Source organism: Bombus impatiens, unplaced genomic scaffold, assembly GCF_000188095.3.
Source record: "Bombus impatiens unplaced genomic scaffold, BIMP_2.2 scf_0577, whole genome shotgun sequence".
NCBI classification, from domain to species: Eukaryota; Metazoa; Arthropoda; class Insecta; order Hymenoptera; family Apidae; genus Bombus; species Bombus impatiens.
Genome location: NT_176996.1, coordinates 77,250 through 99,761, shown reverse-complemented (window position 1 = coordinate 99,761; position 22,512 = coordinate 77,250). Strand labels below are relative to the sequence as shown.

General features: G+C 36.1%; 3 long non-coding RNA genes across 3 annotated transcripts in view; 1 reads left to right on the top strand and 2 right to left on the bottom strand.

The window, feature by feature from the left end:
• Positions 1 to 22,512, top strand: part of LOC112213281 — a 136,500-nt gene that overhangs the window by 79,364 nt on the left and 34,624 nt on the right. The window lies entirely within an intron of this gene.
• Positions 118 to 16,587, bottom strand: LOC117151985. The gene is made up of 2 exons (XR_004462180.1): positions 16,471 to 16,587; positions 118 to 444 (listed from the first exon to the last, which is right to left on the bottom strand). It is a non-coding gene; the product is annotated as an uncharacterized LOC117151985 (long non-coding RNA).
• On the bottom strand, positions 17,108 to 18,329 carry LOC117151984. Its single transcript, XR_004462179.1, has 3 exons — positions 18,094 to 18,329; positions 17,881 to 18,021; positions 17,108 to 17,791 (listed from the first exon to the last, which is right to left on the bottom strand). It is a non-coding gene; the product is annotated as an uncharacterized LOC117151984 (long non-coding RNA).

Here is a 22,512-nt window from a genome sequence, read left to right as displayed (position 1 = left end):
AATCGTTTACAATTTTTCTTAGAACCATCTAATACTATGCTACGGCACATTTCACAAAATTTTGAAAAACGTATGATGTAGAGGTGTCTGTAATAAAATGTAATAAAAATAATAAAATTGATACAAAGTTTTGTAGAATTTTATTAATATGACATATTATCGAATTCAAAAATATCAAATTCACGTCAAATCAAATAATACAATAGCATTTTTGCTGAAAACAAAATTACATTTTCCACACTCGAATAGTATGAAATATTTTATACAGATACTGCTGGACAACAGTAAAATCGGATTGGAAACCATTCTTGCATACAATGTGGGTGCAAAGGTGGTGTTCGCATGTAGCAATGGCGTTATGGTATTTTGGTTTTGCTCGATTCCAGGCTTCAGCTGATTCATCTGCTGATTTCCTCATTACCTACTTCCAAGACGGTTCAATATCTGAAGAAAAAGAAGAAGAAATGTAAAGCTTAGGTTAGTTCGATCGCTGTCGTATTCGTATATTTGCATTTATTTTTTACTGCTTTGCCATTATTTTTTGAGAGAGTGATAATGGTGTATTTTGTTGCTTGAGAGATATTTTTAAAGGTTCTACGTAAATGTTTCAATTCGACGCAATGCAATTCTTAACAGAATTAAAAATTAATCCTTGCCAAAAAAGAAAGTAACAAAGTTCTGTTAGGTATTTTTAAAACAAATTTTGTTATCAATTTGCATTGAAAAATAAAACGAGGAAGAATTTTCTATGAAAAACTACAGTGTCGAATATTATTAGTTGCAACGTTTATCTTTTTTTCTTGAGAAGAATAACACTAATCTATGATTAAACCGATTTCTATGTCAATTTCACCTCAGTGATATTAAATTATCTATCCAGTGAATGTAAACGAGGAAGAATAGCCGCATGTAGAGGGGATATTTGCTGAGAAGCTCATACACCTGAAATGGAAGTTTACTCACCTGCAATAACGAGCCGTTCCCGGAGGGCATTGCGAGTACACGTGAAATTGATTGAAAGTAAAGATAGTTTCACTTGCTATATAAAGGGATTTAGCAGATATATAGTCATTCAAAGACTCGATAATTTAATAAATTGTGATCATATTTCGATGCGATTTCACGAAACCCCACTTGTTATTATTTACGTTTATGTTTATTTCCGTTCCATTCTTTTGCTGTTATTACTTTGTGAAAAAAAAATCTTTATAAAAAGCGGTACCTAACTGGTAGTAAAGTTGAGTACAGGCTGATTCTACGAGAAAAGACGAGACGAAAATGTAGAATAAAATTTTTTCATACGACGTTCCGTTTCCGAGAAAATCAAAGTTGAATATTTATCAAGTAAACTTAAACTTGGCTAATTCCGGGCTGAACGTGGGTAAATAACCGGCAGGAGGTTAAAATACATATGAAAATAAGTCAAATACGTAGAGTAAAATTTTTTTACAAGGTGCTTTCTTTTTAAGAAAAATACATTCGAAAGTATCGTGCACGTGTACCAGGCCAATTCTTAACGAAACATGTTCAAACTTTATTTTCTTCAACACGAGGATTTAAAAGAAAAAACTTTGTTTTACATCAGAGCTGATACCCAGAATAAAATGTGTTTACTCGATTGCTCAAAGCATATATAAGCAAAATAGAAGTCAAAGTTAGAAATTTGTTAATTCATTGTTACCCTCACTTGTTACATATCGATTATTACAAATCATTTCTAATGTCATTACGTTGATACCGCCAATACAAAGACATTATCATCTGCATCATCAAACGTTTCTCTCTAGTACAAATTCCTCCAATTCAATTGATTGGAACGTCAAACTCATTGCTAGTTTCAAATCCGATAAGCTCGCGGTTATTTCTCCCCTTTTGAAATTTTGTAAATACAGGACAATTGTTTCTTACAATTGTTGCAATGTGTCGATACAGAAACAGATTTTTTCCATCTATAAGACAACGCGTACTAGGCGAGCACGCTGTCAGTTTCCAGCGTTTTTTCCGTAAACGATAAATATTCGAAAAAATGGAAGAGAGAAAGAACGAGTAGTTCCAAGTGAACTACATACGATAATATCTTTTTCGCAAGTGCAAAAATGCATGTGCATTTTGTAGTTGCAGTACATTTTGATATGGAAACCTTCCTTTCTTTTGCATGCCTCGAAACCTGTCGCCATTCTACGAAAAAAAATATTATGGCGACATAGTCTAAACCGGTTAGTTTACAAGATATTTTAGATTTAATTTGTTATGATTTATCATATGTCAAGACGATGCTATCCTTTTCTTTTGGATCAAAAAGTGTACATATATTTCTTATTATCACTGGGGTTGCTATCATCTTCTTGCGTGAAATGTCTCAAACTAGGACTTTTGGAAATGTGAGGTTATTTGCTTTTAGATTCTTATCATTTGACGTTTCGAATAAACTTTCGAAAAGTGGTTTTTCGGAGCAGCAGCTATTTTACACGCGTAATTGGCACACGACTGACTTTCCTATATTTGAAAGTTGATATACTAGTTTATATACTAGTTTCCACTAATAGACTGTTTATTGAGCTCGATCGACAAGCAGCTAACCAGATTCGGGGACCAGAGTGATGAATAGAATTTGGGCGAGTAGTTTCTTTGCTTGAACCATTAACAATCGATCCGTAGTCAAGTTCAGACATAATTAATGATTACACGTGTGATTGACATAATTAATGATTGTACGTATTTGTGAAAATTTTTATATCTGTATCCCAGTATTTGGCTGCAAATATTTTCATTCTTTTGACGCAGTCTTTCTCTGGTATCCCGATATCTTTTTTCCAATTGATCTTTTGATCGAAGGTTAATACAACTATTTTCGTTCCGGTAGCTTTTGTAATTGGTGTGTTATTCAGTACGAGTTTCAGATTGTTTGTATTTTATTCCTGGTCAAGATTATGCACTCGGTTTTGATCGGAGAGAATTTAACTCCGGTTTCAATGTCCAACTGTAAAGGTCATTTAGATTTATTCCATTACAGAAGATCGTGGAATCGTGAGCAAAGAGGTTACTCTACATTAGTGATTTGACATAATTGACCATATTGTCAATTACGGTTACAAACAAGATAACCCCCAAAAGAGAGTCCCTTTCTACGTTTTATGTTGCAATTTTGTCAGTTAGAAGACCGCTAATTTGATTCGGATAGAACTTTATCTTGAAAAATTAAAAAAAAGGCGAGTATTTTCCGTCTTATTCCCAGTTGGTATAGTACGGTAGCTATTCTTTTACATCAGATCAGTTCATACATACCTTTTTAAGATCAATTTTAGATATGAGTGCGTTGGTAATAAATCTTTCAAGAAAGACGTTGATCCGTTTTAGTGACATACACTTGCTGGGAAGCGATTATGTTCTATTCTTTTAAGAATTTTTATTAATTCTAGAAATTTTTGTCTTTTCCTGGTTCAGGGATAGCTATGGTTTTAGCTCCTTTCCAGACGTTAGGAAATATACATCTCTTCTATATTTCGTGAAATAAACGTGTGATAAATTCGAAACTTTGCTTGTAATTTTTTGAGGATTAGTAATTGTGTTGAGGATTTTGGTTGGACTAGGGCTTCAGTTTTTCCACTGTTGAAGAATGGCTTTAATCTCGTCGGACGAGATGTCACTGTTGAATGTAGTGTCTGTCATCTCGTTGATACTGAAAGTGTCTTCTTGGCGTTTTATTTTCCATTGTTTAAACTCTTCGTCGTATTCATCATCGTTCCAATTTGCTGCAACCGTGTAGACTATATCACTGATGAATTATTATTAATAGAGATTAAAGATTTGGATATATTATATCGGCTACTAACCCTTCTTAACTTATCGTATATTTTTAAGAGAAGAATATTTTTATTTAGTTCAGAATTGTACTACTATTTTAATTATTTGCTTCGGACAGTAGAACATTCATCGTTCTATCAAGCAACTCATTTTCTATTGGCGTTAATTTCAATTGTGGGAATTGCTTTATTAGCTGGTTGAGTTAATGTCGTGGTTGTTCAGTTTACTTCTGTCAAGCTGATCTTTTTTTCGAATTAATAAAGTTGGCAATTAGCTGTTTCAAAGTTCCATGAAATAGCTTTTGGCCGAAGTTTAGGGTTATTGTTGAATATGGTTGGAAGAACTAGGGTAGTAATATAATTCTGATATAATAGTCGCTACCGTGTAATTCTTCGGCTACTTTCCGATCTAGAATTTCCGTGATGCTCGACGAGGCTATAATTAAACCTATAGCGCTTTCTTTTTCCGTTGTACATTGCGTTGTCATTTGGTTGTTATTTAACAAGACAATATCGTCGAGTTGTTTCGATATATCTTCTTCGCTTCTTGCATTAGTATTTTCTCAGCCCCATAATTTACCGTAGTCATTGAAATCTACTGGAAGAATGAAAGGCTTATCGAGGTTGTTTATTAATTGTTTTACGTTCGATAGTAGGAAACTGAAGCTGGTTGCAAGCTATACGAGCCGTCCCACCTAACTTGAGCATCTCAAATACCTCTTATTATCGATGATAAGTGTCAGAGGGGAAACGTTACTTGATTTCCAGAGACAAATATGCTGGTAATCGTGAAATTATTCTCAAAGCCATTTATTTGTATTTCTTATCTATTTATTTCAGATTCACCGACCAAAGTGAACTTTATCGAAGTAGCTTACTCGTCCTTTACCTCGTACTTTATCTTTCGATAAAATATTCTCAATATCGCACTTTGCAAGATTTCAAACTCACCGATGTTCTTTTAATGGGATAATATTTTGACGACGTATAATATCATGTATATAATCGTATATAATCATGACGTATCATAATCGACGTATATAATCATGACGTTGTAACGAAGGTCAAGAAAAATCCAATGATCTATAACACCGTGTGCCTTTAAGGTACATGTTCTTTTGTATTTGTTAGCGAGTAGAAGCGATATCTCTAGTAAACACTATGCTTACTAAATGGTAGATGTCTGTCATTTACTTTCAATGTTTTAGTTTAGAGCGTTTGGCGTCTGCCTTTCTAGTTTCTTCCAAAAGGCATCGGAATGTTTGGCAGTTTGCCTCGAGTCAGCCCAGCGTAACTTCTTTGCACGTTCTTGCAATACGCTGCCACACACCTCGTGCGTTAGTTGGTACCGATAATACTTTAATTAGCGGAGCTCGGTATTTATAGTACGAACAGTGTTTGAAAACTTTTTATGCCGTTCGCGTGAAAGAAGATATAGAAGGCCAATATTTTCCCCTTCTTTTTCCGAGTTTCAGTATCCTTGAAACTCGCGTTGGAAACTAATCGTAATTTTCTAAATATTACAATTTGTTTCGTTGCCATCTGCTTCTTTTATTCGGCAACTTGATGAACCAACACTTAGTATTTTTTTCTAAATCTCCTTCTTCTATAAATCAGTTACTTCGTCTGTAAAATTTTTACTGATTTGAAAAACTTATTTTACTATCATTCACTCTATCCATCCATTCATTCCGCCTATTCTTTTGTCTGCCTTGCTTTCGTCAATGTCGCAGCGAAGGTACTAGGCATTTGTCCACTGGGTGCGATCTACGTAGTCTCTTGGTAATAGTATCATACAGTGTTTCAACCGTCGGATTTTGGCGCGTGTTGCTTCTAATGCAGTGTCTTTCGTTGATGGCTTTAGGAGTTTGTTCGACCGATGGGAATGTCTGTTTTTTATTATCGTTATTATCGTCCCTCGCGCACCATGGTATACGGGCATCTCGTTCTCAATAATTTCGATCGTGCAATTTTCATTTTCTTTCGGTTGCCTTTTGTAGCTGCGCTACAGAGAGGTGGCCCATACGCGCGTATTGGTTTAATCATTGTAGTATATAGTGTCCTTTTATCTATTATCTTCAGTTTCCATTTCCTCCTGATTAGCCAATACGGTTGTTTCGTGGTGGATGCTATCTTCTTTGTTATGTGTTTTATGCGACAGTCCCACGTTAATCTTTTATCTAGTATAATTCCTAAATATTTCGTTTCCGTTGTCCGCGGTACGATTGTTTGGTTTATAAATACCGCTTTTTGTTCTTGCCGATTTAATGCGAAGCAAATATTTCGACTTCTGTGTGGGCTGATTGTAATTTTCTTTTGTATTATCCATCAATGTAGTAGTTCTAGTTTGCGCGTTAAATGTCCTGTTGTAGTAGAATCGTCTGCAAATATCAGCATTAAATTCCTCATTTCTTTAGGAGGGTTTGCTGGGGTGGAACAAGTTTTATGACGAGTTTCATCAGGTGCCCTAGTAGAACGTTTTTTAAAATTTTGCAAAGTATTGGAAGTAATGAGATCTATTGCGATCTCCATTGCGATGGCAGGTATTGTATCGTTATTGTATTATGTGTCTCGTTGAACAGTATTGTTTCTTGGCGTTACGTTTTTCAGAATTTTCCCCAGGATCGAAACGTAACCAGTTCTTTCTACGCTGAGATTCTTCATTAGTGTTCTATTTCTTTTCAGTTCGTTTTAAATTCCTTCGGAGATCGCACTGTTTGTATCGTCTATATTATATCATTGTTTGTGTTATGGATCTGTTTGCAGATGTCCTTTGGCTAGTTTGTTGTTCCCAAGTATATTTTTATTGCCGCAGTCTGTGCATATGTTTCTTTTATTCCCCGCATGGGATAGCGTTTTATTCCTTTGCGTACTAGAATTGTTGGCCCTCTCCTGATTTATTTGAAATAGCTGAGCACCGTTTTATGTGTTTCCTGTAGTAAGCATATATCTATCTTGCGTTGGTTAGTATGAATTTGTTTCGAAACATTTTCAACTTTCTCTTTTTTTCATTTGGAGTCTCACTTGGCTGCGGGAGTTATTATCGACTGTTGTCTTGGTTGAAACAATGCGCGTGTTATTCTACTTTTTGCTAAGAGCTCTGGTGCTCTAAGACCTCTGTTATCGACACTAAGCGCTAGAACTCTAATGTCCCAAAGCAAGTAGCAACGAGCTTTTAAAACCACGAGAACAGCGCTGAAATAACCGCAATGTAATAAGGAATAAATCGATTTACGTCTGTTTGTCAATATTTTCCTTCGAGAATACTCGAATCTTATTTTGTAGAAAATTTATTCTAGAAAAATGGAAGAATATCTGCAAGTAATTTTTTCGCTACAATCGATAAATAACGCAGTTACATAAAGTTTCGTTTTAAGCTGATTATTGCGTGAATACTTTCTATGGCGAGTGAAATTGTTTCGTACTCTCATCACGGGCACAAAATCAGATTTTCGAATAATTTGTTACATTGCGTTCGAACGTGTTGCTATAGAATTTCTATGCAACGTGCAGCGCGTTTGTTATCACATTTGTTTCGCATATCAAATCGACGTTATGCTTTCAATTTCATCTGCCCGTTACCCAACAACTCGTATCTCTCTCTATCCCTTTCTCTTCCATCATCTCTCATCCCATCTTTCACGGTTTCGTTTCAGCCCTGAAACTTACAGCTTTTCAGCTTTTCAGTTTTTCAGTTTTTCAGTTTTTCAGTTTTTCAGTTTTTCAGTTTTGCAGTTCCATCGTGTCCAAAAATTGGCCAGACGACAGAGGTCACAAATTTGTGAAATCTCTCGCACCAATACTAGAGAAAGATTTCGAAACGAAACATATCACTATGGTTTTTAAATCAAATATTAATCGTTTTATTCATATTGACATACATAAGTAGGCAAATTTCAAATATCGACACTAGAAATATTATTATAAAAGGAATTTGCTCGCACTACTAAATCTTGAACGCAACGTATTCATTTCTCATTTAAATTGCAATTTACTTACATAATTTATTCTTGTTTAAACTAGTTTATTCGTCAACTAGGTAGCTTTAAGATTTGGTGGAACATTTTTCTCGTTTAGACGACTAACAACAAATCGTTTCTCATTTTTAAACTAACGCTTGTGGAAGAAACTTTATCTTCGACATTGATTTGCATGTAATAACGATTAAAATAACTTGAAGCTGAGTTATTATGTATTACGGAAGAAGGTAACTGTTACTTGTTGATGGAAATTCCTGCGCAATGTTATAATCATAACGTTACCTTTACAAAACGTGGCCTCTTTTCGTTTAAGTAAGCAATTTAATAATATTCTCGCAATATCGATGCTCGTATAGTGTTAATCCTTTAGATATCGTAAAGGAGGATATTATTTCAGTTAATATTTATTTGAAATGGTAGCGGCATGTCTGTAAATGGATTTTCAAGTGCAGTAGAACTTCCATTATACGAACTAATTGCTGGACAAAAGTGTTCGCATAAGAGGATTTTCACATAACAGAACGAGCGTTTAGCACTCGTCCGATTTAAGATTGCGGACAAACTGAAATAAAATAAGAACAACTTGCACAGCAGGTAACATTGAATACAATTAAGTACAATTTAAATACAATTGAATACAAAATGAAAAAGGCGCTATTGTTCAGTCCTCCTTCTTTTCAATGAAATCAAAGGAAACAAACTTATCCCACATTTTCTTGCCAGCTAAATCACATTCTCTTCGGGCTTGAAATCATTTAAACTCGAAACATCTCGGAACAGTAGTACATCTTCGTCTCTGCTGTCAGATTTCACCTGGACTGTTCGCTTCTTCGCCATTGTTTAAAACATTTTGCAAAGCAACTCCGCGGGGAGGATGTGCTCGATTATTGTAACTTTTATCGAATCGTTGTCACCCTGTTACGCTCGGCCTATCTCGATCGTTGCATCCTGGTATTCGATGTAATACGTCATTTCCGCTTGGATCTAATTCCTCGGTTTCTTCCATTATTTCATGCAACGAAAGTGACTATGGTCTTTTGTTCTCTACATTCAACCAAGAATTTCCCACCATATCATCGCACTCTTTTAAATTTAACGTTTTATGGACTTTAATTACATGTTCGTTCTTAATTATTTCTGTGGTTAGCAGAAAGCCTACACGCGCATCTACGTAAACACGCTGTACGTTTAATAGTAGTTGAATGATAAATATACTATTCGTATAATGAAATGTTCAAGATATCAAATAAATGGACGTTCGCATAATAAAACGTTCAAAGAACACGTTGCTGTAATAGAACGTGAAAACAACAGAACGTTCATAGAATGAAACGGAGCGTTCATTTAACGGAGGTCCTGCTGCAATTGATTTCGCACGATGCCAATGCTTTGTGATAGCTGACTGAAAGTTGGCCGTGGTAGAAAAAGCTTTGTTCCGCACGTAAAGTCACGAATCTCGTGGTAAAAAAAATTAGAGACAGTCCGTCTAATTTTTGGACGACGCAAACATTTCGTTGTAAAGCCGCGCAGCTTACAGGCTAGCCGCTAGTATAAATAGGCAACTAAACTGATACGGAAATTGAGATCCGCAAACTATGCAACCGCGACTGAGGCATTGATTGCGCCGTGCTACGTTCCGCTTCGCTGCTAACGTTTCAATGAATAAAGTTAACCAATAAAGCATCGAATCGTACAACGTTTGCAAGATTGAAGGTATTCGCGCGCTGCAACGAGTTGCGTTTCGTTAAAATTAATGCCACGAATCGTTTTTACGCATCGTTGAAATTGCGGAACGATACCCACCGAAACAGTGAGTTTCATTCTTCAAAAACGAAACTGTTACTCCGCCAGGCATTGATTTCTAACGATTTCATTTGAAATTTCTACTGTCTTTCGCGTTTCATTTTTTATTTGCTTCGCGTTGGAGACGCGCAGACACGCGATCAGCGAAATAGCTTTACATAGCCTCGACAAATCTCTACATTTTTGCATTTTTTTGACATTTTACAACTAATGTTCGTATACTAATAGTTAACTATACAAAAGTTTAAGTAAAGCCATTGCTTTTTTATCATTAAAGAATATAGAAAAAACCAAATGCGGTGAATTAGAAAAGAAATTTCTCTGAGAAAGGAACATTTATTTAAATAGAATTAAACAGAATTTTTTTAACTTACATTATATTAAATCAACTCTTAGACTGTAAACGTGTTTACGGTGCCCTCAAGGTGTAAACGTGAGACTTTCATATTGAATGCATTTTTCAGTAGTAACACTTGCTAAAGTGCCAAAAAATTCATATAGCATGTTCAAACGTTCTAAATTAAGACCATTTTAAAACTTTTGCCACATAACCTTTTGCAGGTGGGGCGAAAAAAGTTTTTCTATTTACTTGCGAGAAACTTAAGCCGGTCGAAGTAACCCGGACATGAAATACTTTTACAGTTTAAGGTTTAATATTTCCTTTTTTTTTTGTTTGCTTCTACACGTTAAACACGCGAATGACGCGTCTGAAGCACATTCCTCGCCATCCCAATGAAAACAACGAATATATTGGACCCATGTTTCGTTATTACAGTCTTTTGAAATTGCCGCTACAAAAATAAATATAACACTCTCAACGTGTCCCACATTGGGTACGCACGCATTTCGACAATAAAGTAGTAATTGTACCAAGAAGGAAACAAGATGAACGACACGACGTCGAAAATTCATCCCTCGAAAATTTTGATGCGTTGTCGAACGTAACAATCAGCTGCGTTCAACGACAGATTTCCAGCATTCTTTTATCTTTTGCGCTTAACGAAAAGTTTTACATTGTTGCCGATTGATTTTGTTAGTTACCTGCCTAGATATTGCATTGTTTCTTCACTCAAGATGTTCTTCTAATAATTTCTGATATACACAAACGAGATTTCTTAGAAATAAAATATTTTCAAGTAGAAGTGTAAAATATAAGCATTTCGAAAGAACACATGATAGATATATTTATGGCCAGTTTATTTCAATTGCAATTCTTAATTAATTAATCAATTTAACATTTTTAATACGGTAGTTACATTGGTCTTGTTACAAAAGAATTGGAGATAAACTTGTCATTCCTCTCAATTTCGATCTAATTGTACATTTAAACGTGTAGTTTGATAAAGGCTTTTTTTGAGTGCTCAAAGGAACGTTAACTAAAGCATTCGCGACATTTACTGCATATAATGAACGACGTGGCTATCCCGGAAACTAAACGAATAAAACATCTAAGTCTGCATCTGCGACTCAAAACTCGCACGAAAAAAGCAATTGAAAATATAACAGCAAAGAGCCACGTCGCTAAACTTCAACACTGCGGTCAATTATCCTCAGAACAGTTGTCAGTGCTCCGTGAGATGCCCGCTGTGTATATGAAAAATAGCAACTATCCAAATACAGAGATGCAAGGAAATGTAAGGAAAGGGTTACGCAATATCCAATCAACCAGTCCTACCGACATACAATGATGGATTAAATGAAGGCTAAAAATCCTGCTGACTCTCATGAGATACTGTAAGATGATATCCTTCTGGAGATAGTGATCCACGTGATAATTTACAATTGCAAGAACTTACCGACTATCCAACAAGACAAACCCTAGAGAGAAATAAGGGAATCTTGGTACAGCGATTTATGTTTTAAACGTTTCTATTACAATTTCCATTCACAAACTTGCAAAAATATGCAAAAGTTCTGTTGTAGTATCGTAAATATAATAATTAGTTTATTAATAATAAATGGATTAACAGAAAACAATGGTTATTTTTCATGAACTAATCGTAATTAATTAACAACTCTCGTCAACATAGATTCAACTCTCTCTCAACAACGCTAACAACACTATCTCGAGAACGCAATCCGCACTCGCTGGCTTCTCAACTCATACCGCCGTTAATTCGTTTATGTCCCTTAGCAACCCTTTGTCTTTTGTCTTATATCTTTTGTTTAAGCCCCATCATGCACATGCTCAGCAACCGCTTGCTTATAATTCGCACGACACCCCCTTCCCCAGGCCCCTCGACCACGATACTATAATATCGTACGATGATGAGTTAAGAACAACGACGTACAAACCCCCCCCCCCCCCAGACCTCTCGTCCACGATACTATACTATAATAAATGAAAATGACTGAAAATGTATCGAAATAAATTGTGAAAATTAAATATCGAAAGAATTTATAAAGGAAGATATAAAAAGACTCATTTGTTTCTCCGATACAAAGGACCATGCGCTCAAATCTTTTCGGAGCTGTTTTACCACCAATCTAAAGCATCCAATGCACATACAGCCACTTTTTTCGAGTTTTGCAGTTGTTCGCATCTGCTTGTTAGAATGTTATCTGAAAAATGTTTGTAGTAAGCATATTTAGATCAGTCATTAAAGTATGAGCGATAAAGGCGAATGTCACTGATGAACTCGAAAGTTTAAATTATGAATCTTTAAAATATATTTTTAATAGAAATACTTTTCATAGAAGGAAGGATTTTATAATAAACTGTGAAAGCTGTAGTACATATTTTACACATAAGTATTTAGCAGGAATTTAATATAGAACGATCCATTGTTCTGTAACTATATAATAGCGGCAATTATCGAACTATTGCAAAAGATTTCTTCTCTGTACGGTTAAAAACATTCATAAAGCATGTTGTAAAAGGAACGCGCAAAAGGAACATGGGAAAAATCGTAAGTCGAAGTACATTCAGCATGCACGTACTAGGCGTTTTTTATAATGGAATTCCTGGCATCTCTGCACCCGGTTACCAGGTTCACTCGCTACTGAAAGTTTAACGAGGTATGTCGGAATCCGTGTAGCGTTTTTGTCGCACTTTTGTAACATGAATTTTGTCGGTTCGAATGAAATTTTCAACGTTAACGGCAAACGAATAAAAGCAAAGAAGTTTTAACGCTTCACTATGAATGTAATTCATCGATTGAATTTGACATTTGCATCGGGATATCGCGTCCTTTATAACATTCCTAAATATCGTTCTTGTGACAAAAAGTCACATTTTTGTCGTAAGCTGTTGAATAAATTTTAGACATAGTTTATTATAGCCATGTACACGCTTATAACCTGTAGTTGTACATACGCTAGCAGTAATATGATTGACAAACGTTCCGGTATAGACACGTTACTGCAGTACCTTTTGCCTTCGATCGTTTAATTTAATTCCATTTGCAAATTACATTTTTTATTTCTTAGTTTCTCACGATGTTAAATAACGTTATGTGTTTATGCATAAAAGTATGTTTGGTAGTATGTGTAAATAATAATAAATGGTAGTAATCGAATTTACGATATATTAAAAAGTTGCATGAAATAAAGATTCAGTTGGTTCGGTTGATGCTGGCGAATATTAATCTAACCCAACCTATAACCCGTTAATTTATCTCTATTTGTTTATATTAAAGATGATTAGCATCAATGACTTAAGTTTACGTTGGGCTATGTAAAAGTGTGATGAAAACTAAATTTAATTGAAATTTTGTAAACATGTCGGAAACGCCAAGCGACGATGACATGTATAAAAACTCGTTAAAATCGGTGAGGTGCGCTCTTTTCTATATAGTTATAATTATTTATTTTCACGCTGTAAATATGAAATCAATACATCGTCAAATAGTTCCCCCAAATAGTCGAAAGAAATATTTCTTCGTGCAATTTATTTCGTATAAAAGTTTCAAACGATATAGAAAATTAATTTTGGTAAAGACGAAAAAAAGTAAAAATATGAGACGATCATATAAAGGAGGAAAAAAGGATAATGTTACGTTTTATCGTGTCGAGATTTATAGTTACACTTATATTTATATTTTTAATTAAAATATACGTATAGTCGAATGCATATCTTTGGAAATTGATAGAAAAATAGCAATAACGCTTAAATGGCTTTAGTGGAATTTTTCACATTCCATTGTTCAACTATCTTCTCTATATATTGGAAACTTAAACAATATAAACTTTCGGGCTGCTGATACTCTAACTGTATTTTAATTACACATTCTACTGTACGTGATAAATTCTTTCGTTTTAATTGAATTTTCATTGGCTATCGTTTCTCTACAAGTAAAATATGGAAAAGTCTGGATATGAAAGAATATCTTGAATTAGTAACTACTGATGTAAATAATGCAAAGTCAAAAGTGGAAAACGTTTAAATTCTTATAAAGCATATTATTTAATCGATTTAAAAATTTCTTTATGCCTGTTTGTTATACTGCTCTTTACAGTTTCCGGAAATGGAATATGTTACATGCGTTGTCTAGTGTCTAAAAAATTATTTAGACGTAAATAATTAAATTCTGTGTACTTTTATGTAAACTCGTGGACAATATTTAACGATACTATAAATAATAGGTAAATAAATGTTACGTTAATCGATTTATGGTACTTTGTATTTGTAAATTAAAAGCTTATCCCAAAAATACATTTGAAGAAATTATACAGGATCGCCCGCATAAAGTGCCTTTTTTGATTTCTTTTAATTTTAATGATACAAGAGGACTGATATTTGAGGAATGAGAGATTTAATGATTATTGGAGAACACGAGAGGACAAATGTTTGAAAGTGAACGATCACCGTTTTGAACGTTTAATGAAACGATTTAATAAAAGAATTTTACCTGACAGTACGTCTATTTTAATTACCCTTTGAAGTCTCCCGTAGTCTTCCTTTAGACCTTTCATTCGTCATAGCTCTTTAGCACGTTCATCGCCCAGGTGTATTTTCACAGAACTCAAACGTGTTTCCGCTAACACCTACTTTTTACGAACACCTAGAAATATAATGCGAAATAAGACGATAATGCGAAAAATGCTGTTGGATTAGTGCGGGAAGTGAGTGCGTGTGTAACTGCGAAAGTTTAATCAACATATTAATGTTTTTCTTTCTTTCGTTAGTAACGGTCAGTTTTTGAAGAATAAATCAGAAATATAGACGTGCCTTCCTCGGATAGAAATTAATTTAATGAAATAATTATTCTAACGAGAATTATTACATCTTATAATTTATTGGATTTAATAGATGCTATAGAGTAAATAAGAAAAAATTCAGTTGAGAACTTGCAAAAGATCTTACAAAAAAAGTAACCTAATTCTATGGAATCTGTACTAGCAATCTTTACTATCGCTTGCTATACTTTATTGCGGATCATCGTAATATGCCCATGTAATCTTTTTCGTAAATAAATGTATCACACTTTCTACCAATACATCTTGTTTGTTACGCTCTTTTACAACTGTTAACGAATAATCATAGCGTTGGGTATACGTAAGTAATTACATATTGCATGTATTTTAAAATATTTTTCACGCGTCGGTTACCAGTGGGGCACATTGCGTAAATGGGAAGCACAGTGACAGTTACCGGTGACTGTCATGGCGGTGATTGTATTAATTACGCAAAATAACGAAGATATTAACATTAAGTAAATGTTCAGAAGAGTTATCTAAATAAACAGGAATGAACATGACATACTATTAAAAAAGAGATGAAAGCTATGCCAGAAGAATCTCTTGTTCCTCAAGTAATCAGTTCTCTCATATCACTTTATGTGTACCGCCCTACGTACATATATTAATAAATAAATAATATATAACACAGGATCATACAGTCACCTAGGTCGAGCCACGTTAACAACTTCTTTAATTTTGGAGATGAGGAGAAATGTTTACAGCGAGTTGTGTAGTTCCTAGGGAGCTATTACACGGTGGACAGAACTCGCGAATTTGCTTGAAAGATTTGAAGGTTATCTATGACAATATAGATCTTTTGGGCTACGATGTAGTTCTAACGAATGAAAAATAAAAAGTCACAATATATGCTCTTAAAACACGATATTCACAGTTTTATCGGCAGGATCTCATTCGGTGTGTGGCGGCACTCGACCACGGAAATTTCCAACGGCTTCGCGACACGAAGCGTTATACTTTCAAAGCGCAAGGCCATAGGCCTAATGTACCATCGATATCCTTACGATATCCCTTCTTTCGCCGAATATTCGGAAGAATGCATACGCGGCAATCGTCGCGCACTTCTAATAAACGCGCGCGTAGTGGGAATATCGAGGGGCAACAAAGAAAAGAATCTGCTTGATTTGGAACCAAAACATTCATTCTGCCCCGAGCTGCGAAGTGCGAAAGGTTAAGCAAAGCAAACATAATTAGAGAAACGGGTTATTGACTCTTGATAGTTCAATGTTAATCGTTATTTAATCGTTATTTGTTGCTAATTGTTAAGAGTTTAATAAACATTCTTGCGGGCCCCTTCACCGACGATCACATCAGGTGAATTCAAAACGTATACGACTTTTGTCTCAAACATTTTTCCGTATTTCGAAAATTGAAAGAGGTATTCACGTAAATCCATCGTTTAAGAATGTCGAAAATGCGTAGCGAAGGAATCGATTCGATGCATTTTTAATCGTCACATACGGACGAGTATTCGTGTACAAAACTTGAGCGAGATAAAGTCCATATGCTTCGGAAACAGCTCCATACAGAAATACCAGGAAGAAAAAGGAGTTAAGTGAATGGCACAGGCACCCAGGAGAATGTGCGAAGCTTATTCAGAGTAGAAGCGAAATCCTTCGTCTTTCGAGAAAGCGTTGAAGATGTCGAGCACGTAGCTTGGTACCTGATCATTGCCTGAAGCTTACCATGGGAAATATATGAGAATGCTGACACAGGATCGTCCAAAATGTTTCACACCAACTCGAATCCCAGTTATAAATACTTTTCGTGACTTTTTTCTTGATTTTTCAGGCACGATAGCTGCACTGTAAACGCATAAAAGAAAAAAGGAAAAATAAAAGGATGGAAAATAACGTAAATCTTCTTTTCTAAGGAGATTATATTTTGTCCTTAAGTACTAAAAACTCGCGAATTTTTTAATCATTTTTTCTTTAAATTTGCCTAAATAATTATAACATGTATTGCAATTTTTAAAGTATATCCCTCAAAGTTTTTCAATAATCCTGATATTATTTCTTCCCTAAGCCCTGATTAAGCAATACAAGTTTCCGCGTTTAAAAGTTTCACTTGTCTAGCTACGTATTTTACAACGGTGAGTTGGGTAATTAAGTTGCTAAAAGACTTTGTTCGATAGATCAGCAACTATTTAAAAGCTAGTCGAGTGCTGAAACAACAAGTTTCACCTTCAAGACGTAAAGTTCTATTATTTATTAAGGGGTCACGTACGTACATTCGTTCTTCTTCGCAACTACGTGTAGGATTTATAGGCAGACCGAAAGTAAAAACATGTACACCATAAAACACGAAATGTACGATATTTAAAAAAATATTAATCAACGATGTTTACGATATTAATTAAAATAGCTGTTCCGTGCCTGCTCTTCTGCTTGTATGCCGCATATTCGGCAATTTAACGAAAAATTCCAAGATGAAGTAGACATTTTACAAATCTATAAAGAAAGCATAAATGTGTAAGGCGTGGCTAAAAACGTTAAGAGGGGGAATCTCACGGGGGAAAATTAATTTCAGGATTCAGTGAGTTTGGCATTGTATTAAGTTTGAAGGGATAGTTGATATCGCAGAAGCACGTGTGCACGCGAGACATAAGCTGATTCCAAAATCATTTGTACAATTTATCTGACATCCTGACTAGTCGAAACATCGACGTAACCAGACTGAAGGGCCGTGATCGTCCGCAGATAGATCGTAGCGATTCGATTGACCGATCAACTGGAGCACACGCAGTTACGGCGTACCAACCAGGAATCAGCTATTGGAGATGAAGGGACGCGAGTAGAGAGGACGTTGTCGGGCAACGTTCCGCTCGCTACCAGTCGAAAGGGGGTAGGAAGTTGGGGAAGAGGAGGCGCGAGAGGAGGCGGCTGATGTGGAGGACGCTCGAGGGGGTAACAGGTCGGATGTCCGGCAGTCCGTCACCGACTATCCCCCAGTATCTCCGGCGTGGTCCACCGCGTCACAGCGACCGGCCTGCAGCCATATCGCCAGCTACATAACAAGTCCTGAATATGCATATATTCGACTACAGAGGACCGCTTCACTAACCCCGACACCCTTGTGTACACGGCTTTACTTACACTCGAACCGTGTCTCTTGTGTGCGTACACGCAGTTGCTCATACGTTCGCGAATCTCGGTATAGCGACGCGCGAGCTGATCCTCTTCTCTTCTCTTCTCTTCCTTCTAGCGTACACGCGATCCTATACGCTTCCCGACATCCTATATAATATATAGATCTCATTCTCTGTATCCGTGTTCGTCCTCTCGCATCCAGACACATATCACCCTTACCCTTCTCGGCCGCTCGATCGCGTTCACCCATCTCTGTTCGTCTCTCTAGCTACTTGATTTTCTGCTTTGCTCTGTCAACATCGTCTCTCTCGTTTCCACTTGGTCATCGACGAAGCACCATTGACGCCAGTTCACTGCCTGCCAACGCAAGAATTTATGACCGTGTATGCCGCGTCAGCTCATATATTCACGGTCGGATTTTGACATATCGCGTGCATTACGGACATTCTAATTACCTACTCTCTCATACAAATACATATCTTTGGCCTACAGAGAAAAATTTCCCTGCTCCTTTGTTCCGCTTTCTATCTTTGTCAAGAAAATGCACGGCGTCCGTGTATGCCAGGTGCGTACATACCTACGAAACTTGTTGATCCCTAATATATAGATTAGGTAAACTTGGAATACCCAAGCTGTCCAGTAAGAGTATTAAACAGGAAATCGATAGGTTCATATTAAAACTTTAAAGACGCGTTTGAAATTGCGAATGATCGTCATTGGAGAATTGAAAGAAGAAAATACTTTGTTTTAAAAGGCATTGGAATAACCATCGGAACATTCTCAATGAAAATACCGCATTTCTCAGGTGCAGCTTCAGCTTCGCATCCAGCCTTTCCAATCGAGTCAGTGGCGTTCACATAACAGAGCTGCGTCGACGTATCGTCTTTGTACGCTGATCTGACTCTCTGCCGTCCCTTTGATGCAATAGCTTTGCCGTCTTTTTAAGTTTCCTAGTTTCCCCACTATGCCCCTTCTACGCCCTCTTTCTCCCTCTCGCTACCACTTTCTATTTACCTGTCTAGGTGTATCACTGTTTTTCTATTCATGTAGCTACCGCTCTTTCCTCGTTTTCCTTTCTCTCCTTTATTCGACTGCTCGCCATTCGGCGCCGTTTGACACGACGATCGCGAACCATTTGAAAGTTACCAGAGAAAAGAGAAAAGAGGAGCCGTCCCTGCCTGGGCCGTATCAGAGAGGGGTCAGACTCGATAAAAAGACTGCAAGTTTAATGGACGTCGAGCCATCTCGAATGCAGACTATTCCTAGTAGCGTGTCTGTGTCTCCGTCACTCTTGCGCATCTTCGTTTTCGCCTAACGCGTTTTAAATCATATTAACCACTGAAGTATCTTGCTTTGAAAGCGAATTTTAAACGATAAATTTGATTAGTGATCTTTCAATGCTGCCCGATATTAACAAAATAGCAAAGATCCTGCAATCGTAACCCCAATTTCAATCTATTATTCAGGGCGAGTCCAGAAATTGGGCCGAACGATAACTCTGTTCCTGTTGTGGATAAAAAAAAGAACTAAAGGAAAATTTTGCATTGTTTATCATTATCGTGCTGTGCGTTTTTCTTTTTTCTTTTACAGAAGTATAACGATATACTTTTTTTAATGGAACCCAATTGTTCGATTGTGGGCAAGAAGGATCAAAAATATTAGGATAAAATCACTAAGAACTCGATAATTTTCGAAATATGTAACTTTTCTTTGAATGTCGACAAGAGCTCCAGCACTTTATCACTACGTTCTAACATTTTCTCACATTTTACGTTACGTTGTTCATTTATTCACCACTTACAATAAGTACTTAAGTAGTTTCTTTTAGTTCTTTTTTGTAAAAAAAGCTTTACGAGAAAATGTCAAGGAGATTTAAACAAGGTGAACGCGACGTGCAAGACGTCGGACTGTCTGTCCCAAACCATTTTAATGGCTTTCATTTAGCTTACTTTTCTGTTTGTCCGTCTGTCTGAGTGAAATTTTGTAAGCGAAATTTTTCTCGCTTCTCGACCAACCAGGAACCTTGTACACGCGCTTATTTTCTATTAGAATACTAAAGATATTAATTTTTAAAAAACACAATTCCCTAGTATCTACAAAGTAAAAGTGGAAGAATGTTCGGCTGAAATCATGAATCCATTGATCTAACCAAATAGAGAGTCTCTGAAAATGTTGAAATCCTAAAAACTTTGCGACTACGTTAATATGTGAGTCCGCCAGTTTTTTATTTTATATGATTGCCGCGTGTGCTGAACATGTACAGTTCTCGCTATATATTGCTGTTACATTCGATTACCTTAACGATACCTCATTGGAAAAATTATTTCCTTGTTTTCAGTAAATTCTTAAATGAAAATCATTTTCTTCAATTTTTTTAGTTTATATATTTTACTTCTCCATAGGTCGATGTTAATTGATTTGAGTTCCACACATACCAATACGCATTCTTAAATAAAAATTACCTAATATTTATTTTCTTGTCCCTACATTAGTTTTACTTATTTTTCGTAATAAATGCAAAAAAGCTCTCTGTCATTCGAGAGATTTTTGTTTAAAGTCACCAATTTCGAACGCGTTTTTATAGATCGTCTCTGTACTGCCTTACAACTTAAATTTGTAATTGCTGCCCTATTCTTTTGTTGTACTCTTATTATCTGACTCCTTCCAAATTATATTTTTTTTTTGTTTGCGACAATGGACATTGCACGTGCTTGTAAGTTTCTAAGTAAATAAATAAATATATCTTTTTCAATTATCTCTCAGAAATGAACGAGAAATCTAAAGATAAAGAACTGAACTTTGAAGATCAACCGCAAGTTTCTTTGTTAAAAAAAATTCAGTTATGTATATATTTGTTTTGGATTATTATCATATATATAATAGCAACGGTCTTATAATTAAAGTTGCCATGCAAAGTATTAATTAAATGCACGGATACTCGATCAATTCTGAAAATCAATTTTCTAACAAATTGTCTAAAAAATTGATTTTTGTGTCGTGAAAGATACTTTATCGTTTCGATTTATCTTCGGCCATGGAATGACTCTTCCTTATCCCACTCGTACCACGAATTACGGTCCACTCGGTATCTTCAGAAATCCTCTAATTCCTATTGATCCAATTAATAAAGACTAGTTTTACAAAATTTGGTGACCAACGGGCGTATTAATCCATGCCGTATCGGAGCTTTCCAGCGCAATTAATTAACTGTCAAAATAGGCGTCGCTTTAATTCCTGTTCAATATGGCTAATTATGCGTAATGCAACCGAATATGGATGGTTTCATGAAAATTACAATTTTATTAGTGACATTTACAATATAATCGCTTACTTGTATCCCTTACATAAGAATGTATGTTTCTAAAGCAAAAAAAAAACATTTATTTTCGTGTAAAACATTTACTACTACTTAAAAACTTGTAAAAATAGCTGATATGGTAGATATTATCGACTGAAACTCTATTTTTAAAAATTATTTCAGGTTAGTTATTATTTTTAACTTAGACCTTAGCAATTAAATATAATATTCCAACTATCGATTTCTAGGCAGCAGGGTCCCTTCCATTTATATAATGTTGATATTTATAGCTGAAAATTCAAAGACAACAAACCTTGCGCTTCCAAATGTTTACCTTCTGTGTTCCTAGATGATAAACAATTCCACCTACATTAACGATATACATATCGTTTCGTCCAAAGGAACGAAAGCGCGAAGAGTTTCGTGGATGACTTACAATGCTCCCTTTCGCAGTCGATGCGTTATTTTAAAACGGTACTTTAACAGCTAAAACGATTCGTAGCATTATTTTTAATTTTCTATGCCTCATTCTAGTACCAACAGACGAGAGTGATGTAAACGTGAGTTTCTTGGAAGGATAATTGACGAATTTTGACGGTCCGAAGCCTCAGACTCGTCCAGGTATCGATCACGCGCTTCCCGCTAAGGATCTACCACACTTGGAGCGCATTCACGCAGTAAACGACGCCTTGCGAGCGAATATGCCGATTGGCGATTTTCTTGAAAAGCAATCGGCGTGCGAATCTCCGCTTTGGGCCTTGTTGAACGCCCGCTCGAGTCTCACACGACATCGGCAGTCTCGTTCGAGTCGTTCAATCGTGAACATCGATCAGAGAGTCAGTCTGCGTGCCTTCAAATCGTTAAGCGTGAAGTAAAAAACCGTTTCAATCTCTCAGAGCCCTTCAAGCGCTTGTGCAGATAAAATCGTTTCGTCAGTCGTAACGATCGGTTGATGGTCTTCTCAACTGCCTTCTTTAGTTCGTCAACATCTTCAAGCGTGCGTGGACATGGGTGCAAGTGGAGACAGAGTCGTTCCATCAGGCGTAACGGTCAGTGGACAGTCGTGTGCGAAATCTTCAGCTGTGAATATCTCCAAGCACACGTGGAGGAAAGTATCGTCTTAACGAGCGAACGATTGGTAAACAGTCTCAGTGCGGGTCCTTCAAATGCGAGCAGCATCGACACGCGTTCGTGGACGAATGTATCGTTGACCGTTCGTATCGTCGTACGATAGTTGGTCGCATTTGTTCAGTCGTTTCGTAATCTCGATTTAATCGTCGAAGACAAGTCGAAATTTTCTCATCGCTTGTTCTTTGCGCATTGAGTCATTACTCTTCCTC